The sequence below is a fragment of the Triticum urartu genome, chromosome 1A (assembly GCF_056163025.1).
Source record: "Triticum urartu cultivar PI428250 chromosome 1A, HENAU_Tu73, whole genome shotgun sequence".
NCBI classification, from domain to species: Eukaryota; Viridiplantae; Streptophyta; class Magnoliopsida; order Poales; family Poaceae; genus Triticum; species Triticum urartu.
Genome location: NC_141873.1, coordinates 419,335,205 through 419,352,557, shown reverse-complemented (window position 1 = coordinate 419,352,557; position 17,353 = coordinate 419,335,205). Strand labels below are relative to the sequence as shown.

The 17,353-nt window shown below is 46.9% G+C and overlaps 1 long non-coding RNA gene across 2 annotated transcripts; it reads right to left on the bottom strand.

Moving 5' to 3' along the window:
• Positions 1-404: 404 nt before the first annotated feature.
• LOC125515216 (uncharacterized) lies at positions 405-3,547 on the bottom strand. 2 transcript variants are annotated; one of them, XR_015613930.1, is made up of 4 exons: positions 3,100-3,547; positions 2,283-2,447; positions 1,585-1,701; positions 405-953 (listed from the first exon to the last, which is right to left on the bottom strand). It is a non-coding gene; the product is annotated as an uncharacterized LOC125515216 (long non-coding RNA). The 2 variants fall into 2 exon arrangements; XR_015613929.1 differs by having other exon boundaries at positions 2,283-3,547.
• Between the last annotated feature and the right edge of the window lie 13,806 nt (positions 3,548-17,353).

The following is a 17,353-nucleotide window of genomic DNA, read 5'->3' as shown; positions in this document are numbered from 1 at the left end:
TGTCCAGTTCTTTTCTGTAATTCTAACATGTAATTGTTGTATGAGGTCGCTCGGTCGGGCTGGCCCGGTGACATATTGGCTGTAATTCGAGTCCCCAATTGAGGTAGTAGTTCAAACCGAACAGTTTTCTTTTGAGGGCCCGGCTAGAATTGCCGAGTTTCCACGATTCTCAAATACACTAGTGATTCTAATAATTCTCGGATGATTCCTGGGGAAGAAATGAGTTCTTTTCCGATTGTGATTCTCCGAGCAGTAATTCTTCAGAATTGAGCCAAAATAACCGGGCCTAAGAAACTTGTGTAATGTTGGTGAAGGCACTCTTTTGCCTTTCTTCTTTAATATATAACTAGTAAGCTTGCACGTGCAATGCACGTCTAACCTTAGACCGAAACTTTTCTTGTTCATCATAGTTAGGAGGCACATATATTCAAATAAAATCATTTAATTCTTCTCTTCATTCCGACAATTGTGCTCACTTATTGGTCAACACAAAATCAGAAAATTCAATACCACAGATAATGCAGTGATTGACTCCCTGCCTGACATAACTGAACTTCAGAAGGGGACAACAACATACTTGCCTTCATCATTGCCGTTCCCGCTCTAGACAGCCGAATGGCGACCCAACTCGATTGAGTGTTGCCTCTGTAAAGCAGCTGGCGCGGCTTATCCATGGCGTAGGAAGGCCCTTCAGTGCAGGCTATGGTATATGGTGGCGGTAAAGGGTCAACGTTGTTCCAAGTCAGTTGCGTTGTTGCCTTGAGATGAACAAGTTGTTTGAACAGTAGAGAGGCCAACATCTTCGAATACGTCAAGCATTCCAATCTTAGTCAATTCAGCAAGCCAATCACTCTCATCCAGACCATTTTGAAAAGATCCACAATCATGCTCTGTTTCCTCAAGAAAACACTGTTTCTGAGCTTCCTTCACACACAGAGCAGCTTCGAGGGTAGCTGCAATCAACTAATGGGATTGGCAAATGCATGTCTATGCCAATATGTAATAACTAAACATAACATAGTATAAAAAAAGTTCGGATAGTATATGAACCACAACAATTCTCATCCAAATACAGAGTTACTATCATGAAAATTTGATGTGAAGTGGACAATCCATAATTCAGAATTTGCTTCCAAGAAAACCAAAGTCATTTAAATCATCATCGCCATTACACAAGGAAGCACACGCGCGTACACACACACACAAATATAAACTCGTGAGAGTCTAGATCCTCATTTATTTTAGCACTATTAGCAAAAGTAGATCCTCTTTTAGTTGGCAACTATCATAGTTAGGCCCCAAATTAAATTAGCTTATGTTTTAACACAATTGAACGCATGCCCCAACTCCCGAAGAAAAAAATAGTTGCTGCAGTGTAATGTTGCAACCACATATATACATAGAACAGAAAACAAATAACCAGATATTTGACTACTCAGTTTTCCTCAAACTAAACAAAGTGGAATGGTGATGGGCATATCTTTTCCCGGTTAACAGGTTCAAATTATCGTCAATCCTAGGACGAAATGCACAGATAAATTCATCCCAATAGTTGTGAATCAAAAAAGAAAGAAGAATACTCACCTTCTTGTGCAAAGAACAACCAAGAATAGAACTGCAAATACTCTTGGAACAAGGGTGCAAGCATGGCGTCGTACACAATTTATCCAGTAACAGCTGGTGTAGGAACTCAATTAAGATCTGGTCAAAGAGCATTTCTCAATTATCCATGCTGATCAAAAACTCCAACCAACTGATACTACTTTTTGACATCATGGAAGAATATAGAGAACTCACTACTGATGAAGCAAATGGGAGAATTATTATCAAGCAACATTTGAAGAATCTTTTGTCCTATCAGAACATATATTGGAAACAGAGAGCAACCATACGTTGGATGAAATTTGGAGATGAGAACACAGACTTTTTCCAAGCTAAGGCAACCATAAAGTACAGAAATAATAGCATTAAAGCACTCCTAGATGAAAATCGGACAGAACACACAGATCATCAGTCCAAAGCAGCCATTTTACTGAGAACTTTCAAAGATAGGATGGGTTCCTCAAAACTGAAATAGGTATGTTAGAAATAGGAGAACAGAAGTAGCCAAATAGAAATTCACTGACTAATCCTCTGATAGGCAAAACTGAAATAAGTATTCACGAACCATGCATGTTTTAAAAAAAAGGAGAACATAAATATGTTTTTTGTGCTAATAACCATTCCTCATATATGCAAAACCAGAAAACAGCATTTGGACAATAAAAGCTTAATTTTCTTACATGGACTTGTGGTGATGTGCATGTCGGCTGAAATTGTTCATGGGGTTCAGCCATTAGGGCCAGCAAGCTATCTCTAGACACCATCTTTACAACTTCCTCGGGTGCATCTTTCTTCAGTACGTAGACACATATGCAGGTAAATCTGAGTGCTAAAATGAATAGGACCTACAAAAAAACTCAGCAGAAACAGCAAAGCACCTTCTAACTTAAAGTCAACAGCATGCATGCACAAACGGTAAATCTTCAACATGGTTACACCAAACAATAGATTAATTTTATAGTACATGCTAAAAGAAATCATCGGGGACCTGCATGGATAACAAAACACATGGTAGAACAAATTGACACCCTAGCTATGGCAGTAATAAGCTACCCTCTTTTCATACAACAAACAGATTCCTAACATGATAAATATAGGGGGGTGAACTGAATATATAAGGAGCTAAACTCGAGTGAAGTGCTGCACAATATACAAGTAGCTAGTGTAGAAATATAGGGAAGATGGAATCTTTTTCTGTAAGTCACAACTCACTACAGCCCTTATTTCAGGCAAAAGAAACAAGTATTACTGGCCGTGTATCATCAAACTGATAACAAACTTGCATACTAATCTTTCATTATGTCCTTAAGCTCATTATGCCAGAGTTGGTATCCGGCGTGCGTATGCCATTCATAAATCACTACAAGGTGAAACATAGTTTTTCTGTTCACCTCAAAAGTTATATTGGGTTAACCACAATAATCCATAATCTTTCTGAAAAACAAACAACACAAAGAAGGGATTTAGAGGGAGAGATATGTCATGGTGGCTACGTACTCTGTAGGGTACCGATGGATGGAGCGGCATGTTGTGGAGGAAATAGCGCCAGAGGAAGGCGAAGCTTGCAGTAGTGAGGTCTACGATGCGCAGCAGGGATGAGACCAGTGTTCGGCGCCGCCCGTCGATGTCTCACTTGCGGCTTCGTTCGCCCGCGGCTGCCCCGCGTGTGTCCAAGTCCCCGGCGGCAGCAACAGCTCCCGTGCGCCTCTCACCGACGAAGAGGGCCCTAACCTACAGTCGGGCAGATGGCGGAGCGGTCAGTGGCGATGCAAGGAACTCGAGCCGGACAGGTAGGGTCCCTTCGAGGTGAGGGGGTGTGTGCGGTGGTGATCCCCGGGTGGGCAGGCTTGGCGGTTCCGGTGAGACGGCTCGGGCGCGGGAGGATTGGTGAACGGCATCCCCGCCATGCTGTGGCGTCGGATGGTAGGATGAGGAGGGGGCGAGAGGTCGTGGGGGGCGTGCGTGCGTGCGTTGTTGGCACTTTTTTTCTTTTCGAACGGCGGCAGCGAGGTCAGATCGAGATTATTAGTTGCTTATTAATCCAATGGCATGGTGGGTAATTAATTAACGTAATGGCATGGTGGGTAATTAAAGAATAAAACGCGTTTAGTATGCTGAAGGGATGTAGACCATCGGATTGCAGGTTTCGATGGATAGGATGATTTGGTTCTCCATCCTCTCGTCCTTTTTAGATGTAAGTCCTTTTAGAGATATAAAATTACGAAATATGTATCTGGCAACTGTGAGTCAGATTGCAAAACTGCCACACGATCTCATCAACATATGTTTTCAATCTAGTGGACACGATCCCGCCTGGCAGCTCCCCATGTTATCTCTCTCCCTCACCCGCTCCAGCCGCGCCGCCGGGAAGGCTCCATGCGCCCGCGCGATGCGCTTGGCACCGGCTGCGCCGGCAGCCGGCGGTCGCCAGCGTCCCTGCCTGCTTCAGCCCGTTCTCCTTCCCTTCCTCCTCTCTATCTCCGTGCCTGAGCTCGCGCCGATGCAGCTCTGCCTCCCGACCAGGGCCGGCCCTGAGGGGGGGCAGGGGGGCGACCGCCCCGGGCCCCCAAGGTCCAGGGGCCCCCGTCAGATAGAACATATCATGTTAGACCTGATCTATTAGGACTTGTATTAGCCGCAAGGGCCTAGCAGCCACGCAGGGAGTTCATGAGATCACGGGAAATTTCTGCAGCCGTGAGTTTCCTTCTGATGGCGAGTCCTCACGATCCCTGTCCCAGGCCCCCGGACGCGAGGCGAGGTGCTGCCGTCTGACGAACCACCGCCGGGGTGCAGCAGGCCGACCAACTCCGCTCCGCTCTCTGGTCTTCAGGCACTGAACGCACACGCACGTCGCGGAGCTCCTCCTGCCGGACCCAGACAAAAATCCACATCGTGTTATCGCCGAGACCTGACCGATCCAAGGTTTGAGATATCTACAGTTTATCACTCTCCTTGTACTAACTAGATTTATAATGAGTTCACAGTCGCTGGTCTGTTGCACTGCGTGGCTCGATTTAATTTGCTCCGCCACTTGATCGTGATGCATCTCGTAAGATTCACAAACACAGGTCTAGAAGAACCCCATAATTCTTGCCCTGGCATTTCCCCCTGTTCCATGCATGTAGCGCCGGTCAATTGTCCTATATTAGCATTTTAAGTGTACTGCGAGGACTTTAGAAACGAGAATCTACGATAATTAAGTAATTTTATCTTCGTATATGCATTCATGCATATATAGCTTTGCATTGTTCAAGCTTTCATATGAAGTTTAAAAAGTATATGTGTCGGGTAGCAAAAAAAATTGACATAAAAATTGTTTTTAGATGAATCTACAGGTTTATTGGTTACATTTCATACATATATATCAATTATTACTGCTATGCTATTTTATATGAAAGGGCCTTGAGTTTTATGTTCGCCCCGGGCCCCAAAATCTCAGGACCGGCCCTGCTCCCGACCTCCCTCTGGTACTCCTTCCAATGCCCAACCGACCCCTAGCGCGCTGCCCCCCACCTCCCAGCGTGCCTCCTGCCGTCGACGACCCACTTCATGCCGACCTGACCACCACGCGCCATTGGAGCACTTTGCGCTGACTGCCGCCCAACCCCCAGCAGCGACCTCCTTCTTGCTGGCTGATTGTGCGACGAAGCCGGCGCCTGAAGCCACCTCGCATGCGACCACACAACACACTGGCGGTGGCCACCGCATTGTTTCCCCGCCGTTGTTGGGTTCTATGCCGATGTGCTGGCACCGCTGCACGCCCTTCCTCACCACTGTGCTTTCCCGTAGAGGCATCACGAGCAAGTTTATAATAGAGAGACGTCGCGTCACCAACCCAAATCCTTTCCTGCCATGGAGTTCGATGCTGCCATCCATGTTCTCCGCTGTGTGTGAGCTTCCTCTTGGCAGCGTCACAATGGCCAACAGGTGGGAATCATGAATGTGACAAAGCCGAGTTTTCCTGATGAGAGTAGGCTGCGAAAGCCGCCTCCCTCGTTCTTTCATAGGAGGGGCCGTAGGCACGAGAAGAAAATACATCCATCCTCCCCTCTTCCTCTTGACTTCACAGGAAGATTAAGGGAGGAAAGGAGATCGTTTGTGGCTCATAGGATGCACTAGGCTTCCCTCAAGAGATGTGTGCGTGTACATTGCTTGTCTTCTTCGCCTCATTCAGTTCTTCGCCAGAGCAGGAGCACGCTTGAGTAGGTTGTTGTTGCTGCTTCTCTCTCTCTCTATGTATATCTTGTTGCTGCCCTGCTGCTCCACTTCGTCAAGCGACAACATTACTGCTTTCTTGTCATGTGTGGAGGTGGAGGGGGGGATTACCATGGTGTTTTTTGCAGAGGTAGTTCTGATCCGGGGAAAAAGCTATTGAAAACATACCACGGTAACTTATATGTAGAAAGCATATGTAAACACCTTGGTAATTTTGACCGGAGAAAATTTATTGAATAATATACCCTGATAGCTTTAGTATAAGTAGCATGATAAATATATGAAGCGCGAACCTGATAACTTCGTACAAACACCACGATATCATTGATCGAAGAAAACGTTGTTAAAAAACATACCCTCGATAACTCTATGTAAATACATGGTAATATATGCACCGAAGATCTGATAACTCGGGTACAAATGCAGTGGTAATTGTGACCTTGGTAAGAAAGTTGTTGAAAACACCCTACCACCCGGTACTTCAGCATAAATAGCATGATAATATATGAATCATAGACATGATAATTTAAGTACAAAGACCGCCATGACATTTTGACCAAAGGGGGAAGTTGAAAAACAATAGCATGGTGATATACGAACCCCATACTTGATAACTTAAGTACAAACACTGCCTTAACATTTGACCAAGGGGGGAAATTTTGTTGAAAAACATACCCCGATAACTTTTGTGAAAATAGCTGTCACACCCTAGCTAGTTCAAGCATTAGAGTGTGCATCATGTTTATTTTCCCCTTAAATTTGAAATAGGGATGACAGAACCCCCAACACCCCCCCTGGAAACAACTAGGGTTTACTAAAATTATTTTCAATGAACCTGAAATGTCCTTCTAAAAAGTTCACCCTCTTTGTCTTGGGTTAAAACCTCTGGCAAAATTGGTGCACATTTTTCTAGGTCAACAGAAGGTCATTGAATTAAATCATAAGTATTTGAATTTGGGCATTTAAATGCTATAAAATAATTTAAATGCCCAAATAATTCTTAAAATAAATGTTTGCTGTTGGAAATAATCTAAACAGAGCCCACAATTATTTTCAGGATTTTTGGAAACGTTTTAGTATTTTTAATAAAGCCCAACAGTTGCAATTAAATAGAAAACAGAAACAAATTTACAAAAAAAAGAGAGAAGGAAGCCACCTGGGCCTTACCTGAGCTGGCCAGCCCACCTGGCTCGGCCCAGCCTACTGGCTTCGCCAGTCGTCGTCCTCCTCGCGCCAGGAGGCAGGGGCGCGTGCTCGCCGCGCGCCGGCCACGCGCTGGCCACCTCCTGCTTCCGCCGACGCCTGGAGACGCCTAGAGGTGCCACGCGACCCCCACGTCCCCCTCTCATCCTCTCTCACTCTCCCCCTCGTCTCCCTCACTCTCTCCCGCGATGGCCGAGCGCGTACCTCGCCGCCGATCGCCGTAGTTGCCACCACAGCCACTCCCTCGCCCCTCCGACGAGTCCAATCGCTCCGCCTCGTCACCCTGGACCTCTCCGTCGACTCACGCAAGCTCGGACGACCCCAAGACGACGTGGTGCCCTTCTTCCCCGTCCACGGCCGCCGGACCCCATTGTTCGATTCGCCGTCGCTAGGACCTCCCCGAGCTCGCTGACCCCCTCTCCGACTCCGCTGTGAGCTCCTCTTCCTTTCCCCCTAGCTCCCGTGCTCGTTTGGCCTCTGTAGCCGCTGTTTCCACCGCACCCGAGAGCTCCTCGCCGCCGGCCATGTCGCCGTCGTGGCTACGGCCGTGAAAGCACGCGTCCGAGCGCACCACCGCATTCAGTGCGTCCCCAGGAGCCTAACGCACGCACTTCCTCGCCTTGCCGTGCACCGTAGCCCCCTTTCCCTCTCCGTCCGAACTCCGGCCGCCTCCACGAGCTCGATTCCGGCGAGCTCGCTCCACCCCAGCTCCTCCCACTTACCCCACTAGATGCGCACGAGCCCCAGCTACGCGTAGCACGTCTCCGCCGTCGATTTGGTTACCGGAGGACCAAATCTGAAGCCCTCCGCCGTCTCGGGCCTCGCCGGCGTCGAGTCGCCGGCGAGTTTGACCCAGTTTGACCCCTGGGTGGGCCCAGGTAGACCCCCCCTGAGTCTATGACAGGTGGGGCTGGTCTGCTAACTAAATTGGGATTAGTTTTAATTAATTCTAATTAAATCAGTCACTGACATGTGGGCCCAGGCCCCACTGACAGCTAATTAGCGTTAATCCAATCCTGTTAATTAGCTGAGAGGCTGACAGAAGGGGCCCACCAGTCAGGTTTGACCTGGGCTGGCGCCTTTGACCTGCTGAGGTCAGCATGACACAATGCTGACGCAGTAATGCATTTTCTGGATTTATTCTTATTCAGGAAATTCCAGAAAATAGTCAAAACTTCTAAAAATCATAGAAAATCAACCATAGCTCCAAATGCAAAGATTTATATATGAAAACTGATCAAAAAAATTCAATCTATCCATCTGTAATGGTTTCATGCATGACAAAACAAGTTTACCTTGCTGTTTAAGCAGAATAAGGAAATGCACTATTAAGGCCATGTTTAATGAGCTAATATTTGAATCCTTGATTCAAATGAGTTCATTCCTTTCTACTATAACTTGCATTAGGCCAAGACACATTCATATTGCCATGTCATAGCATGCATCATATTGTTGCATATCGTCACGTGTTGATTGTGTTCCGATGCGTTCTTCGTGGTAGGTTCTGCCTCCGAGGATATTCACGAGTATCCAACTGAAGGGCAGTATCCCACTACCACTCCATCAGGCAAGCAACCATTGATCATTCCAATACAAACCCATGTTCTCACTTCTGCTCTTGTTTACTGCATTAAGACAACGCGATTCAAACTGCTGTGTGCTACGGTAGTTGAACCCTTATCCTCTGCATGACCTGTCATTGCCACAGTAACTAGATGAAACCCACTAGCATGTGTAGGAGTTGATTGAGCCATGTATGTGATTCCTACCTTGCCATGCCTGCTATGCTTAGAGTTGTGTCAGGTCTGGTTCATCTGGGTGATGGGCTAGAGTGAAATGCTCATGTCGGTAATGTGAGGGATGTGTTGAACATGTTTTGGTAAAGGTATCGATGAGAGGCCATGTAGGAGTACATGGTGGGTTGTTTCATTGAGGCCGTCCCTAAGAACTGAGATCTGTATGTGTGATTTAAGATGCAGTTACTACCGTACATTGGGCCCGAAACCAATGGACCCTCTCGGCTTCTTAACCACCTTAGTACTCTGTGCAGGAGTTGCAAATAGTTTCTGGTGTTTGTAGGATATGTGTTGGCGGCCGTGCGTAGCGCTGACCCTAGGGGTGGGCTATGTTGCGGTAGATACACCGTGGCCGGGTATGCCGTGCGCCCGTTTGGCGTCTCGGAACCCTGTTCACATCGTTCGGGGCCGTATGTGGAAACCTCGGCCGGACTCCCTGCGGATGGAACCTGGATAGGCGATAAACCTGGACTATAGACTTAAGTGTTTAGGTAGGCCGTGGCCGACACCCTCGCTAGGCTTCCGCTTGAAGGTTGCCGAGTACATGTCGTGTAAGCGGCGGTAAGTGGTGAAAGCGTGTATGAAGAAGTACACCCCTGCAGGGTATAAAACTATTCGAATAGCCGCGTCCGCTGTAAAGGACTACTTGGTTGCCTATACAGTTCATAGACAAGTTAACGGATACTAATAAAAGACTCAAGATAAGTGTGAGTACCGAGGATGGCCCTCTCGTAGGATGACGAGGGAGGATACCCGGTGGAGTATTGTGTTGGTGAGTAGTGGACTCGTGTGCGAAACTATTTTACTGGTGAAGTTCCGTAGGATAGCTTAGCCAAGAGTCAAAGCTGGCTTGCTGCATTAACCCCACCACCTTCTTGAGAATAAGCATGTATAGTAGGTTCTGATGTAAGACTTGCTGAGTACCGTAGTACTCATGTTTGCTTAATTACTGTTTTCAGACGACAACACCGCCCCCTCCGATGGGTTCTACGTAGACCTTCACATCGATGAGTGACTAGCCACCCAGGTGGTGATCCTGGCCATGGTGGGCCCTATGTAGATAGACAGGCTTCGAGAAGCCTTCTTTCTTTCTAGAGTCTGTACTCAGACTAGTTGCTTCCGCATGTGCTTGTATGAGTGTATGACTTGAGTGCCGGGTCATGTGACCCCTATCTGTATGAACATGTTATGTATGGCTCTCTGGAGCCTTTAAATAAAGTACTTGAGTTGTAGAGTTTTGTTGTGATGCCATGTTGTATGTACTCATATCAGGCATACTGTGTATGATTGAAATGCTTGGTATGAGTGGGATCCGACAATCTAGTTGTTTATCCTTGGCAGCCTTTCTTATGGGGAAATATAGTCTAGTGTTCCTCGAGCCATAGTAGTCCGCTACAGCCCGGTTCACCGTAGTCCTGCTAGCCCAGCACTACTGCTCAGGACACTTGACTGGCCGGCATGTGTTTCACTTCGTTCCTATGTCTGTCCCTTCGGGGAAATGTCACGCAGTGATATCCGGAGTCCTGCCTAGCCTGCTACAGCCCGGGTTCCCCGGAGTCCTATTAGCCCAGTGCTACAGCCCGGAATCACTCGCTGATGACCGACATGCTCGATGTGATACATGTATGCCTGTCTCCATAGGTCTGTGCCGCTTTGGGTTCACGACTAGCCATGTCGGCCCGGGTTCTCTGTCATATGGATGCTAGCGACACTATCATATACGTGAGCCAAAAGGCGCAAACGGTCCCGGGCCATGGTAAGGCGACACCCATGGAATACCGTGCGTGAGGCCGCAAAGTGATATGAGGTGTTACCGGCTAGATCGATGTGACTTGGAATCGGGGTCCTGACAGCGTTGGTATCAGAGCCGGACTGCCTGTAGGTTCGTTGAGCCAAACTGGTCGATGTCGAGTCTAGAAATGCTTTAGTTATATGTAGGGGAATTGATTGTGGGAGGGAACGTAAGGCTCTTTTACTCCTTTACCCTATGCCTCTGATCTGAGTCATTCTCTTCTCATTCAACGTGGGTTGAGGACTAGGCTCTCTTCTTCTATCAGGTTCACGTGTTACTAATCCGTAGTAGCTTATAGGATTGTTGTTACCAGTCCCAGTTCAGTTTCTACTATTCTTAGTATGTTGCTAATTGGATCAGAATATCAAGTTTCTTAAGGTTCAATGGTCACACCATTCCGGGAAAGAAGCCACTTGGGAAAGGGAGGATCGTCTTCGACTTGAGCACCCCACCTTCTTCCCGGAGGATGCTAAATCTCGGGACGAGATTCTTTTGAGTGGGGGTGAGTTGTCACACCCTAGCTAGTTCAAGCATTAGAGTGTGCATCATGTTTATTTTCCCCTTAAATTTGAAATGGGGATGACAGAACCCCCAACACCCCCTCCCCCTGGAAACAACTAGGGTTTACTAAAATTATTTTCAATGAACCTGAAATGCCCTTCTAAAAAGTTCACCCTCTTTGTCTTGGGTTAAAACCTCTGGTAAAATTGGTGCACATTTTTCTAGGTCAACAGAAGGTCATTGAATTAAATCATAAGTATTTGAATTTGGGCATTTAAATGCTATAAAATAATTTAAATGCCCAAATAATTCTGAAAATAAATGTTTGCTGTTGGAAATAATCAAAACAGAGCCCACAATTATTTTCAGGATTTTTGGAAACGTTTTAGTATTTTTAATAAAGCCCAACAGTTGCAATTAAATAGAAAACAGAAACAAATTTACAAAAAAAAAAAGAGAGAAGGAAGCCACCTGGGCCTTACCTGAGCTGGCCAACCCACCTGGCTCGGCCCAGCCTACTGGCTTCGCCAGTCGTCGTCCTCCTCGCGCCAAGAGGCAGGGGCGCGTGCTCGCCGCGCGCTGGCCACCTCCTGCTTCCGCCGACGCCCGGAGACGCCTAGAGGTGCCACCCGACCCCCACGTCCCCCTCTCATCCTCTCTCACTCTCCCCCTCGTCTCCCTCACTCTCTCCCGCGATGGCCGAGCGCGTACCTCGCTGCCGATCGCCATAGTTGCCACCACAGCCACTCCCTCGCCCCTCCGACGAGCCCAATCGCTCCGCCTCGTCACCCTGGACCTCTCCGTCGACTCACGCAAGCTCGGACGACCCCAAGACGACGTGGTGCCCTTCTTCCCCATCCACGGCCGCCGGACGCCGTCGTTCGATTCGCCGTCGCTAGGACCTCCCCGAGCTCGCTGACCCCCTCTCCGACTCCGCTGTGAGCTCCTCTTCCTTTCCCCCTAGCTCCCGTGCTCGTTTGGCCTCTATAGCCGCCGTTTCCACCGCACCCGAGAGCTCCTCGCCGCCGGCCATGTTGCCGTCGTGGCTACGGTCGTGCAAGCACGCGTCCGAGCGCACCACCGCATTCAGTGCGTCCCCAAGAGCCTAACGCACGCACTTCCTCGCCTTGCCGTGCACCGTAGCCCTCTTTCCCTCTCCGTTCGAACTCCGGCCGCCGCCACGAGCTCGATTCCGGCGAGCTCGCTCCACCCCAGCTCCTCCCACTTGCCCCACTAGACGCGCACGAGCCCCAGCTACGCGTAGCACGTCTCCGCCGTCGATTTGGTCACCGGAGGACCAAATCCGAAGCCCTCCGCCGTCTCGGGCCTCGCCGGCGTCGAGTCGCCGGCGAGTTTGACCCAGTTTGACCCCTGGGTGGGCCCAGGTAGACCCCCCCTGAGTCTATGACAGGTGGGGCTGGCCTGCTAACTAAATTGGGATTAGTTTTAATTAATTCTAATTAAATCAGTCACTGACATGTGGGCCCAGGCCCCACTGACAGCTAATTAGCGTTAATCCAATCCTGTTAATTAGCTGAGAGGCTGACAGAAGGGGCCCACCAGTCAGGTTTGACCTGGGCTGGCGCCTTTGACCTGCTGAGGTCAGCATGACACAATGCTGATGCAGTAATGCATTTTCTGGATTTATTCTTGTTCAGGAAATTCCAGAAAATAGTCAAAACTTCTAAAAATCATAGAAAATCAACCATAGCTCCAAATGCAAAGATTTATATATGAAAAATGATCAAAAAAATTCAATCTATCCATCTGTAATGGTTTCATGCATGACAAAACAAGTTTACCTTGCTGTTTAAGCAGAATAAGGAAATGCACTATTAAGGCCATGTTTAATGAGCTAATATTTGAATCCTTGATTCAAATGAGTTCATTCCTTTCTACTATAACTTGCATTAGGCCAAGACACATTCATATTGCCATGTCATAGCATGCATCATATTGTTGCATATCGTCACGTGTTGATTGTGTTCCGATGCGTTCTTCGTGGTAGGTTCTGCCTCCGAGGATATTCACGAGTATCCAACTGAAGGGCAGTATCCCACTACCACTCCATCAGGCAAGCAACCATTGATCATTCCGATACAAACCCATGTTCTCGCTTCTGCTCTTGTTTAGTGCATTAAGACAACGCGATTCAAACTGCTGTGTGCTACGGTAGTTGAACCCTTATCCTCTGCATGACCTGTCATTGCCACAGTAACTAGATGAAACCCACTAGCATGTGTATGAGTTGATTGAGCCATGTATGTGATTCCTACCTTGCCATGCCTGCTATGCTTAGAGTTGTGTCAGGTCTGGTTCATCTGGGTGATGGGCTAGAGTGAAATGCTTATGTCGGTAATGTGAGGGATGTGTTGAACATGTTTTGGTAAAGGTATCGATGAGAGGCCATGTAGGAGTACATGGTGGGTTGTTTCATTGAGGCCGTCCCTAAGAACTGAGATCTGTATGTGTGATTTAAGATGCAGTTACTACCGTACATTGGGCCCGAAACCAATGGACCCTCTCGGCTTCTTAACCACCTTAGTACTCTGTGCAGGAGTTGCAAATAGTTTCTGGTGTTTGTAGGATATGTGTTGGCGGCCGTGCGTAGCGCTGACCTTAGGGGTGGGCTATGTTGTGGTAGATACACCATGGCCGGGTATGCCGTGCGCCCGTTTGGCATCTCGGGACCCTGTTCACATCGTTCGGGGCCGTATGTGGAAACCTCGGCCGGACTCCCTGCGGATGGAACCTGGATAGGCGATAAACCTGGACTAGAGACTTAAGTGTTTAGGTAGGCCGTGGCCGACACCCTCGCTGGGCTTCCGCTTGAAGGTTGCCGAGTACATATCGTGTAAGCGGCGGTAAGTGGTGAAAGCGTGTATGAAGAAGTACACCCCTGCAGGGTATAAAACTATTCGAATAGCCGCGTCCGCGGTAAAGGACTACTTGGTTGCCTATACAGTTCATATACAAGTTAACGGATACTAATAAAAGACTCAAGATAAGTGTGAGTACCGAGGATGGCCCTCTCGTAGGATGACGAGGGAGGATCCCCGGTGGAGTATTGTGTTGGTGAGTAGTGGACTCGTGTGCGAAACTATTTTACTGGTGAAGTTCCGTAGGATAGCTTAGCCAAGAGTCAAAGCTGGCTTGCTGCATTAACCCCACCACCTTCTTGAGAATAAGCATGTATAGTAGGTTCTGATGTAAGACTTGCTGAGTACCGTTGTACTCATGTTTGCTTAATTACTGTTTTCAGACGACAACACCGCCCCCTCCGATGGGTTCTACGTAGACCTTGACATCGACGAGTGACTAGCCACCCAGGTGGTGATCCTGACCATGGTGGGTCCTATGTAGATAGACAGGCTTCGAGAAGCCGTCTTTCTTTCTAGAGTCTATACTTAGACTAGTTGCTTTCGCATGTGCTTGTATGAGTGTATGACTTGAGTGCCGGGTCATGTGACCCCTATCTGTATGAACATGTTATGTATGGCTCTCTGGAGCCTTTAAATAAAGTACTTGAGTTGTAGAGTTTTGTTGTGATGCCATGTTGTATGTACTCATATCGGGCATATTGTGTGTATGATTGAAATGCTTGGTATGAGTGGGATCCGACAATCTAGTTGTTTATCCTTGGCAGCCTTTCTTATGGGGAAATGTAGTCTAGTGTTCCTCGAGCCATAGTAGTCCGCTACAGCCTGGTTCACCGGAGTCCTGCTAGCCCAGCACTACTGCTCAGGACACTTGACTGGCCGGCATGTGTTTCACTTTGTTCCTATGTCTGTCCCTTCGGGGAAATGCCACGCAGTGATATCCGGAGTCCTGCCTAGCCTGCTACAGCCCGGGTTCCCCGGAGTCCTATTAGCCCAGTGCTACAGCCCGGAATCACTCGCTGATGACCGACATGCTCGATGTGATACATGTATGCCTGTCTTCATACGTCTGTGCCGCTTTGGGTTCACGACTAGCCATGTCGGCCCGGGTTCTCTGTCATATGGATGCTAGCGACACTATCATATACGTGAGCCAAAAGGCGCAAACGGTCCCGGGCCATGGTAAGGCGACACCCGTGGAATACCGTACGTGAGGCCGCAAAGTGATATGAGGTGTTACCGGCTAGATTGATGTGACTTGGAATCGGGGTCCTGACAATAGCTCGATAATATATGAACCGCATATCTGATAACATACCCTCGATAACTTTTGTGAAAATAGCACGGTAAGAAATGAGGGTGTGGTAGTTTTGCTATCTGCCACACTGTTTTTGACATGTTTTGCCTTTAATATTTTAGCATTGAAAAAATTTTGTTTCACCTATCAAACCTGGCACATAAACTTTTCCTGTGGTAAATTCTCTATCACCACCATGATAAATGATGCGCCACCAACATGTTAACTTTTGTATACCACGCGGTACATTATGTGTAAGTAGCATGGTCATAAGCATTGAAGGCGTGATAACTTTGGTAAAAGCATCATGGTAACTTTGATCATCGGGAAGAAATTTGTTGAACCTCGGCCCCCGGTAATTTATGTAAATAGCACGATAACATTCACGCCATAGACCTGATAATTTAGATACAAACATCATGGTAATTTTAACCATTGGTGAAGAAAATTGTGAAAAGGTACCAGATAATTTATGTGTAAATAGATGATAATATACGCAGTGCACATGTGATAACTGAGGTAGAAACACCATGGTAACTTTGACCATAGGGAATATTTTTTTTTGAAAAGATACTCCGGTATCTTCTGTGTAAATAACACGGTACTATACCTCCTTCCCCTGGTATTTTTATGTGTAAATAGCATGAAAATATATGCACCACGGTAACCAAACACCATGATAAGTTTTTGACCATGGGGGAGGGGGAATTTTGCTGAAACATACCCCTAATAATTTTGTGTAAATAGCATGATATTTTAAGCACTGCGGACTTGATATGTTACCTAGAATCATCATGATAACCTTTTGTCCCGGGAAAAAGTTGTTCAAAACATCCCCGATGATTTTTGTGTGAATAACATGATAATATAAGCACCCGATAATTTACAATATAAACATGATGGTAACTTTTTACCAAAGGAAAACAAGTTGTTAAAAACATACACTCGCCTCGCAGGGCCTCTTAGATGAACACAACACATGATGTGTCACGGAAAAGCCACATAATGTTTAGTGTCATGAGGGGCACACGTGCTCGTGGGTTGGCCCAAAAAACGGCCCACTTTGACCCGCTATAGGCGTGATAAGTTACGCAAAAACATTATGGTAATTTTTGACCTATGGAAAAAGTTACTGAAACACACCTAGGTTTTTAGGTGTAAGTACCATGATAATATACAAACTGTAGACCCGGTAACTTATATACAATCCCCATGGTAACTTTGACCAGGGGCGAGGTTGATGTATACATACCCTGATAACTTATGTGTAAGTACCACGGTATTTTACACATCGAAGACCTTATAACTTGTGTACAAAACACAGTGGTAACTTTGAAAGGGGTGTTGTTGTTGAAACATAGTACCTGGTAAGTTCTATGTAAATAGCACGGCAACTGATGCAACACAAACCTGATAAGTTGCATGCGAATACCATGGTAACTTTGTCCTGAGGGAAAATCGTGGTAACTTTCGGTACCATTTTGTAGTAACACAGTTGTAAAAAAGGAATCAAAACGATTAGTTTCTTTAGTTTGAGCAACAAATACCTAAGGGTGAGTTGGTTGTGGTGGCGCTCTTTGGTGCCAAGGAGGTGTTGGTTCGAATCCCACATTCGCAATTTTTTTATCATGTGGTAGACGTGAAGTGGCTGTTTTCTCGGGGGTGGGCACGCGAGATGTGTGGAAGAAGCAGGTTTCTCGTGCGAGCCTGCAGGGTCATTCGGGAGAAGGTGGGGTCGGAGGAAGAGAGATCGTATGGTACTTTAGAGTGAAAGAAGTAGAGGTGTGGTAGTTTTGCTTATATGACACACATGTGCTAAATATCACAGTCCACAAAATTATACGCGAGTGTAAACTGACTAGTAAACGTGCACGTGCAACGCACGTCTTCGTCTATATATAAAATTATACTCTCTTCGTTTTTAAATGTAAGTCTTTTTAGAGATTTCAATGTGGATTATATACAAAGCAAAATGAATGAATCTACACTTTAATATATACACCCGTATGTAGTCTTTATTGAAATCTCTAAAAACATTATATTTAGAATGGAGGAAGTATTTTTTTAA